The sequence below is a fragment of the Rhinopithecus bieti genome, unplaced genomic scaffold (assembly GCF_001698545.2).
Source record: "Rhinopithecus bieti isolate Rb0 unplaced genomic scaffold, ASM169854v2 scaffold_1017, whole genome shotgun sequence".
NCBI classification, from domain to species: domain Eukaryota; kingdom Metazoa; phylum Chordata; class Mammalia; order Primates; family Cercopithecidae; genus Rhinopithecus; species Rhinopithecus bieti.
In genome coordinates, this window is record NW_016803657.1 from 6,229,881 (window position 1) to 6,239,355 (window position 9,475).

Below are 9,475 nucleotides of genomic sequence, written 5' to 3' on the forward strand. Positions count from 1 at the left end.
TTGAAAAAAAAAAAATTTCTTTTTTTTTTTTTTTTTTTTTTTTTTTTTTTTTTTTTTTTTTTTTTTTTTTTTTTTGAGACAGGTTCTCGCTCTGCCACCCAGGCTGGAGTGTAGTGTCACGATTATAGCTCACTGCAGCCTCAACCTCCTGGGTTCAATCAATCCTCCTGCCTCAGCCTCTCAAGTAGTTGGGATGATAAGCATACACCACTATGCTCAGTTAATATTTTTATTTTTAGTAGAGACTGAGTTTCACCACATTGCCCAGGCTGGTCTCAAACTCCTGGGCTCAAGTGATCCACCCACTTTGGCCTCCCAAAGTGCTAGGATGACAGGCGTGAGCCACCACACCTGACCCATATCCATCTCTTAAATAGAAGAGTTTAGCCCATTTGAGCTGCTGCCAGAAATGTAAATCAAAGAGGGAAACTGGTAAAGAGTTTCATATACAGGTCCCGGGGGAAAAGGAGAGTGACAGTTTGCATCAGTTAAAAACTGACTGTGGGGTTTTAATTACTGCTATTTCCAACCACTGCTCATGGCCTTGTCTGGCCAGGAACCTGTGTTGGCATTTAAGAAGTCCTTCTGGGCCAGGCACAGTGGCTCAGGTCTGTAATCCCAGCACCTGGGGAGGCTGAGGCAGGTGGATCATGAGGTCAGGAGATTGAGACCATCCTGGCTAACATGGTGAGACTCTGTCTCTACTAAAAATACAAACAATTATCCGGGCATGGTGGTGCACACTTGTAGTCCCAGCTACTCCAGAGGCTGAGGCAAGAGAATCACTTGAACTCAGGAGGCGGAGGCTGCAGTGAGCCGAGATAGCACCACTGCACTCTAGCCTGGGCGACAGAGCAAGACTCTGTCTCAAAAAAAAAAAAAAAATCCTTCTGTTGCAGGGACAGATGAGCTCAACAATTGGGGCTTCACCCAGGAAGATAGTTGGCTTCACCCAAGAAGGAATTCAAGGGTGAGCCAGTGCTAGAAGAAAATAGCTTTATTGGCCAGGCAAGGAGGTTCACACCTATAGTCCCAGCACTTTGGGAGGCCGAGGTGGGAAGATCACTAGAGCCCAGAAGTTCAAAACCAGTCTGGGCAACATGGCAAAACCCCATCTCTACCAAAAAAAAAGAAAGAAAGAAAGAAAGAAAGAAAAATTAGCTGGGCATGGTGGTGCATACCTGTAGTCCCTGCCACTAGGGAGGCTAAGGTAGGAGGATCACCTGAGCCTGGAGAGGTCGAGGCTGCAGTGAGCCATGATCATGCCACTACATGCCAGCCTGGGTGACAGAGTGAGACCCTGTCTCAAAAAAGAAAGACAGAAAAGAAAATAGCTTGTTTGAGGCAGCAGTGTACAGCCCAGTGACTGTTTCCGCACAGTAGGGTTACCTCTGTAGGCAGCGGAGAGCAGCAGCCCCGAGGCAGTTCTGCCATCATATTTATTCTCATGTTTAATTACATACAAATTAAGGAGTTCTTCAGAAATTTCTAGAAGAAGGGCGGTAACTTCCAGGTGTTGCTATGGCAATGGTGAACTGTCATGGCACCAGTGGATGTGTCTTGTGAGACGAAAGAGGTGCTTTCCTCTCTTCCCTGTTTCTGCCAGTCTTCAATGTGGTCCAGAGTCAAGTCAAGCCCCATCTCCTACCTTACTTCCATGGGTGCACTGATTCTTCTGACATACTATCAGCTTCCAGAACATTCCAGAAGTCTTCACATGTACATTGACCTGTGCCTGGAATGTTCTCCCTTTTCGTGTCTCTCCCACCTCTTTTTTTGTTTGTTTTGTTTTGTTTTGTTTTTTGAGACAGAATCTCACTCTGTCACCCAGGGTGGAGTGCAGTGGTGCCAATCTCAGCTCACTGCAATCTCCACCACCCAGGTTCGAGCAATTCTTCTGCCTCAGCCTCCTGAGTAGCTGAGACTACAGGTGCCCTCCACCATGACCAGCTAATTTTTTTGTATATTTTTAGTTGAGATGGGGTTTCCCCACGTTGGCCACACTGGTTTCAAACTCCTGACCCCAGGTGATCTGCCCGCCTCGGCCTCCCAAAGTGCTGGGATTACAGGCATGAGCCACTGCGCCAGCCTCTCCCACCTCTTTACATCATCCTTTTTTGAAAGCACTTCTCTGCCCTCATGCTGGGCAGGGTTGGTCTAACTTATGTGTCTGACTAGTCATGGGACATGAGTTGCCATTGCTGCCATTGTTGGCTGTGTTCCAAGATATATAAGAAAGATACGGGATTGCTTTCCGTTACTTTAGTCTCTGAAGTAGCCCCACTGAGGACTGGGTTTGAAGTTTGATAAAATGAATCCTCTGACACATAAATCTTTTAGAAAGTGAAGTTTTCTGTAATGAGCTCAAAGGACACATTCTCAGCAAACCTGGTTGGAAGACATCAAGCTGTGAGATTTGGGGTGAGCACTGCCTTTTGCACCTTCCCTGTGCCCCACAGGAGAGAAGCTGGATTGGTGGTGACAGTATGCTGCCTGTGTAGGGAGTGGTCCCGTGGGTCGGGAGAATTCCTGGGTGGGGGAATTGGGGGCTTTCCAAGCCTCTTAGATACCCATCTATATCACTCTGAAATGCCAGCATAAATGCCTCATAGACTTTCCCCAGGCTTGCTCCTTGATCCTCGCTACATTTCCAGAGCCCCACATGGCCTCTAAGTGGGTAGAAACTCACAAGTGACTGAGACCCAATAGATTGTAACATAGCATAGCTGCCTCCTGCACACATTGACCTTTGTACAGTAGGTGCTGTCAACTATGAGAGAATGGGAATGTATCCTAGATCAGGAAAGAAAGAGAGAGGAGTGATGGCACATTTGGGCTCCTCATTGGCTCATGCTCTCACATGAGCAGGAGGTAGAAGCTAGAATCTGCCCTGGCTTTAGCTGGCCCCGTTCCAGGTCTCTCTCATGATGCTGCCCCATGCTACCTGTGACGTTCATGGTTAGAGACCCGTATGTTTTAGGCAACACAGTCTGTACACTCAGACTAACCACGTTATGTATGGAAATATGGTACCATATATATTAGTCAATATATATATGATATGTATGTATATGTAATATATGTTATATATTATATATCATATATAACATAATGAATATAGCAAATACACATCACAAATAATATACAAATTATATCACATATAGTCTATTGATTACATTTACATTTATGTATATAGTAATCATAATTATATATAATATGAATTAATTAAAAGAATTATTTTAAGGAATTTGCACATATGATTGTGAGGCCTGCTAAGTCCAAAATCTGTAAGGCAAGCCAGCAGGCTAGAAACTCGCGCAAGTGTTGACGCTGCTGTCTTGAGCCTTAAGGCAGAATTTCTTCTTCAGGAAGCCTCCATTTTTGCTCTGAAGGCCTCCTACTGATTGAATAGGGCCAGCAAAATTGTCGAGGGTAATCTCTTCTACTTAAAAGTCAATTGACTGGAGATGTTAACCACATCTACAGAGTGCCTTGGAAGCAACACCTAGATTAGTGCTTGATTAAATAACTAGGTACTCTAGCTAAGCCAAGTTGACACATAAAACTAACTGATCACACTACACAAGACATTGTTAAGGATAATATTGACCGAACTTGACTTTTCCCCATACACGCTGACTCTAAAATCAAACACCAATATATACACACAGCTACATTGTATGCTTATGTGTAATAGTAATGTCCTAGGGATTAGGATGTGGATACCTTTCAAGGGGCCATTATTCACCCTAGTGAATAAATCAGGAAGTGATTAAGAGGAAAGGGTAAATTATTGTGCATAGTTTGTGCTTTTAAAAAGCAATGTGTATCTATTCATCCATAGCTCACTTAACAATCTTCATTTACTTCTGAAAACCCTACCACTGAGTGAAAAACTATTAAATAAAAACATTTTCCGTTATTTCATAGGAAAACTGTTATGTACTGTGATGTGTTCCATCCCAACCCAAGCTATCTAAACTATTTTTACAGATAAAGTATATACCAATGGAACAATGAAAACGAGGTTATAAAAGGAACACTTTTAAAGTAAATAAGTAGAGTTTGTTCATAAAATATAATAAAGTTTTACTGTACTTGCTTTTTATTTTTTCTCTGTGATTTCCTCAGCAATTTTTCCACGTTTTGAAGATTCTTGGCTACTCAAAGTATTCTCTTTCTCTCCCCTCCCTTCCTTCCTTCCTTCCTTCCTTCCTTCCTTCCTTCCTTCCTTCCTTCCTTTCTTCCTTCCTTCCTTCCTTTCCTTTCTCTCTCTCTCTCTCTCTCTGACAGTATCTGGCTCTTTTACCCATGCTGGAGTGCAGTGGTATGATCATAGCTCAACGCAACCTCTGCCTCCTGGGCTCAAGGGATCCTCCTTCCTCAGCCTCCCGAGTGACTGGGACTACAGGCACGCACCACCACACCCGGCTGATTTTTGTATTTTTGTAGAGACAAGCTCTCGCCGTATTGCCCAGGCTGGTCTCAAACTCCTGAGCTTAAGTGATCTGCCTGCCTCAGCCTCTCAAAATGTTGGGATTACAAGTGTGAGGGATAAAATACTACAAATAGGGTGCAGTGTATACTGCTCGGGTGTTGGGTGCACCAAAATCTCACAAAGCACCACTAAAGAACTTACTCGTGTAACCAAATACCATCTGTACCCCAATAACCTATGAAAAAAATTTTAAATATCTACCTCAAAAGTATTCTAAGAATTAAATGAGTACAGTTGTTAAAGATGCCTCATAAACATTCTACTTCTATCCGTGTACCACAACTCTTTCTGCATGCCTTCATTATAGACAATGTGTTGTCACAATTTTTTTAGGATTCTGTCTTCTCCCTCTTTCATGCCCCAGCCCTCTCATCCCCACCATCACAACGGCAGGGACTGTGTTTTATCTATATTTATATTCCCAGTGTTTGGAATGTAGGAGGAGGTGGTTTGAATTTATATCTACACTTACATTTTAAATTATCGGTAGTCACCTAAAGCAAGAGCCACACCTAGGAGGAAAGCCCAGGTATCTATCAGACGATTCGCCTGAAATCCTAACCCTTTAAAAAGTGGCAACACGTGTGTCAGCGATGCCTGCAGTAAACTCACTGCTGCCTAACCTTCACAGGAGAGAATCTCAGCATCTTCAATGGAGAAATCAGCTACCAATAGCAGAACATCTCCTTGGCCCTAGACAAAGGAAAGACAAAGACCAACCATGAACACGACGCATTAACATCCTGGACACTGACTGGAAAGCTCAGTGTTTACCTTACACATGTTTAGGGATACCCTGTACTGGCTATTGTATCAGCTGGAATGCGTTTAGCTGCAAATAACAGAAAACTGTTGCAAGTAAATAGAGGTTTACTCACTGAGCAAAGTGATAGGTGGTGGTTGCCACTAGCTCAAAAGAATTGTCAAAAATTCAATATCATTCCATTATTTTGCTCCTTCATCTCTAAGATATAGGCTTTTGGATCTCACAGTTGTTGCCTCATGGGCACACGATGGGCTGCTGCAGCTCCAGGCATCACGACTTAGTTCAAAAGCAAGAAGCCATGGGGCAGTGGCCAAAGGACATTTCCTATAATGATTCTCTCCTATTAACCAAGAAGAAAAATGTTTGTTGAAACCTCTCAACAAATGTTCCCTTAAGTCTCAATGGCCAAAAGTGTGATATGTGACAATCCCTTGTGGCAAAAAAATAAAATAAAATAATAAAATAAATCCAGAAAAGCAATATCTGACCATTTTTAATTCTCTGAAGTGGAAGATAAACAAAAGGGAAATGGGAATGATTGTTGTCTCACACCAAGCATTTACTTTGATTAGAGTCTGTCGCAGAACCATACCTATTCCCAACATCAGAAAAGCAGATTGGTGCCGTAGTTTGAAACATGTAAAACCAGATTTAGCAAACAAATTCATATTGGACATTTATTAAATGCCAAGCCATAGAGAAGTCATGGAACTTACATTTTAGGGAGGGTAGAGGGACAACAGACACATATGCAATTAAATGCATATGCTCGTTTTAAACTGGTATATACGCTTTAAGGAAAATAAAACTGCATAATAGGGCCAGGCACTGGGCTCATGTCTGTAATCCCAGCACTTTGGGATGCTGATACAGGGGAATTGCTTGAGCCCAGGAGTTCAAGACTAGCCTGGGCAACACAGTAAGACCCCAGCTCTACAAAAAAAAAAAAAAAAAAACTTAAAAATTAGCCAGGCATAATGGCACACACCTGTAGTCCCAGGTACTCAGGAGGCTGAGAGGGGAGGCTCGCTTGAGCCAGGAAGGTTGAGACTGTAGTAAGCTGTGATTTCACCACTGCACTCCAGGCTGGGCAACAGAGTGAGACCCCGTCTCAAAAAAAAAGTTTTTTAAGTACATAATCAGGTTGAAAGTAATGCAGAAATGTGAATAACTGTAGCCAAAATCTAAAATAATATTTGAGAAAAGCTGTACTGAGCTGTACTGAACACCGAGGATTTTCTTCAAAAATCAAGTTGCCTTCTAATTGAAAGTGAGAGCGTGACTTGTCTTACCTCCTGAGGGTGCCCCTCATGCACTACTCGAAATATTCCTTTCATTTAAACAAAGTTTTCGAGGCCCTTTGTACTCTGCATGTGAACACCAAGGGCAACCCGATTTAGGAAAGAGGTTCATTCTCATTATTCATTAAAGAACATTTGTTTCCTCTCCACCGGGGAGCTCTGCCGACTGTGCAGGCACTTTTTGACGATTTTCTTTCAATTCTGCTTATTGATCCAATGAAGAATCCCAGTACTTCTCTGGGAGTTGGTTTGCATTCCACATTTTACGACGAGGAGCCAGGAATGTAAGTACAACTGTAAAAAGGAAATGAATGCACGATGGAAACAGAGGCCTACAGCAGGAGCATTCGTCTGCCTCGCCGTTATCTCCGGGGCAAGGTGCATTCGCTCCCTGGGGTTCTATGACCACAATAACTGACTTTCATAAAACCCATGGCAAAGTGAACGATAGAATCTCGCAGTTGTAAATGGCCTAATAAATCATCACATTCAAACGTCCACATGCTGCAGATACCTCTACCGTAATGTTCCTGATAAACACGCATTCGGTTTCTGTTGGGCCAGGTCCAATGTTGCTAAGACTCTGCTATGGCGGCTCCACTTGCCTGGAGCTTTTCCTCTTCAGCGTCACCCACTGATCCTGATGTTGCCTCTGGACTGCCTGCCAGGGCCCCTCCTGCCAGGATCTCTCAGGCTGACTCCAATCAGGCCTTTAAAGCCACCGTTCCAACCCAATCGCCCTTTGTCAATTTCATCAAGCTTTCCATGCTGTCAAACCCAATGCTCAGTCTTCAGCTGTCATCTGATTTGTTCTAGTGGTAGCGTTTCTCACAATCGATCACTTCCTTCTCATTGAGTCATTTGCTTCATTTGGCTTCCAGGACACCAAAGCATCTCCATTTTCCTACCGCCTCCCCAGCTGTGCCTTCTCCATCCCCTTTGCTTCTTCTTCCTCCCCTTCTCCTCACTTTCTAACTCCATAGGCCACAATCCCCTCTCTACCTACATCTTTGGCGACCTCATCCAAACATGTGACTTTAAGTCCTATCTATGTGCTGATGGTGCTAAAATATGTCTCCAGCCCAGTCCTCTCCCAACAATCCCAGACACAGAATCCAGCTTCCTCCACTTCACTGATGTCCTAACTGGCCTTCCAACTGGCACCTGCCCCTTAGGGTTGGTTCCAACAGAGTCCTCCATGAAGGTGGAGTCAACATTTTACAAAATGCTCCTTGACCTGGGTCATCTCTTACCACTTCTGCTCTTGTTGGTCTTGGAGCACCCTGGGCCATCTCAAGGCCTTTGCTAAGCTTCTCTGTGCTTGACTACTTGCCTAAATATATCCACAGGGACCCTCACTCACCAATCTGAGCTCAGAGTCTTTAAGTTTCAATAACTAGACATGCAGTTGTTTTCTTTTGTAATCTCCTGGACTATCTTGAGATTCAATTTTGTTCTGAGTTTTCTTTTCCTTCCAGATGGAAAATATTTCTCTTGCTGGACACCGTAGGGTAGGGAAGGAAAAAGAAATGGAGGCATGAACTTGAAGATGTGGGGTGTGATCTCCAGGCTGGCATGCTCTGGCTGTGTGTGTGTGTGTGTGTGTGTGTGTGCACTCCTGGGAAAGTTATTATCTTTGGACAATGTTCTCCTCGCATGTAACATGAAGATAACATCCACCTGAAGATTTATATGCAGATTACAGGAGAAAATACATGCAAATTTCCCTGGATAGGTTGGGTCACTAATATACACAAATTCTTCTTCCTTAAGTCTTCTCTTTTTGCTAAAACACAACACAACAAAACAAAATAACCTCATCCCATGTTGATCTTGCTCTTGTGATGTGTGACTTGGGGTGTCAACTTGCTGAATTAAGGGATACCCAGATAGCTGGTAAAGCACTCTGTACTCCCTGTTGTGGCATGAATTCTTCTGAGTGCTTCTACGGGCACAGAGACCCTCCCTCTTCTCCTGAAAGCAAAGCCCAGGTGGTCTGGCATTTGATTGGAATGATAGGACTGCCCCAGGTGTGTCTGCGACAGTTTCTGGAGGCGATTGGCCTGTGAGTGGGTGGACTGAGTGGGGAAGATCTGCCCTCAGTGTGGGTGGGAACTGTCTAATCCACTGGGGGCCCACATGGAAGGGCAAATTCTTGTTGTCTCTTCCAGAGCTGGGACATCCTCTTCTCTGGTCCAGAGGCATCAGAACTCCAAGCTTTGACTCTGGCTTTTAGACTCCAGGACTTTGGACCCACAGCCTCTGGGCTCTTAGACCTTTGGCCTTGAACTGAGCATTACACCATCACCTTCTTGTCTCTGAGGACGTGGACTTGGGCTGAGCCACACAACCAGCATCCCAGGGGCTCCAGATTGCAGACAGCCTGTCATCGGACTTGTCAGCCTCCATAATTGAGGGAGCCAGTTCTCCTAATGAATCTCTTTCCATGTCTCTCCCTCTATATCTGATCGGTTCTGTCTCCCTAGGAAATCCCAACTAAAACACATAACTTTGTGATATTTTGCCCCAAAGAATGTCGATAACTCTTGGTCTTTTTGCTCCTGACTTAGCTTTCAAAATCCATCATATTTAGCATTTGTACACCTCCACCAGTTCTGACCCTTGGTCATCTTGGCACCATTCTTACAGGCTCAAGCCTGTGTTTGATACATACTCCCAGGGACTTGGTGTTCTTTTCATATCCTCTGTATCTCTTAACACATCCAAATGAAAGAGCATTCTCCTACATACCAGTGACCCATCACACGGATTCCATTAGATATTTTCCAATTACCGTTTCATTAGGCCTGTTTATAATTGCACAGCCAGAGCTTTGTCATTCACAACTCTCCACGCCAACTGAGCTGCGTTTTCATAGACTGTCCCCTCATAATGAAATCCTAGCAATAT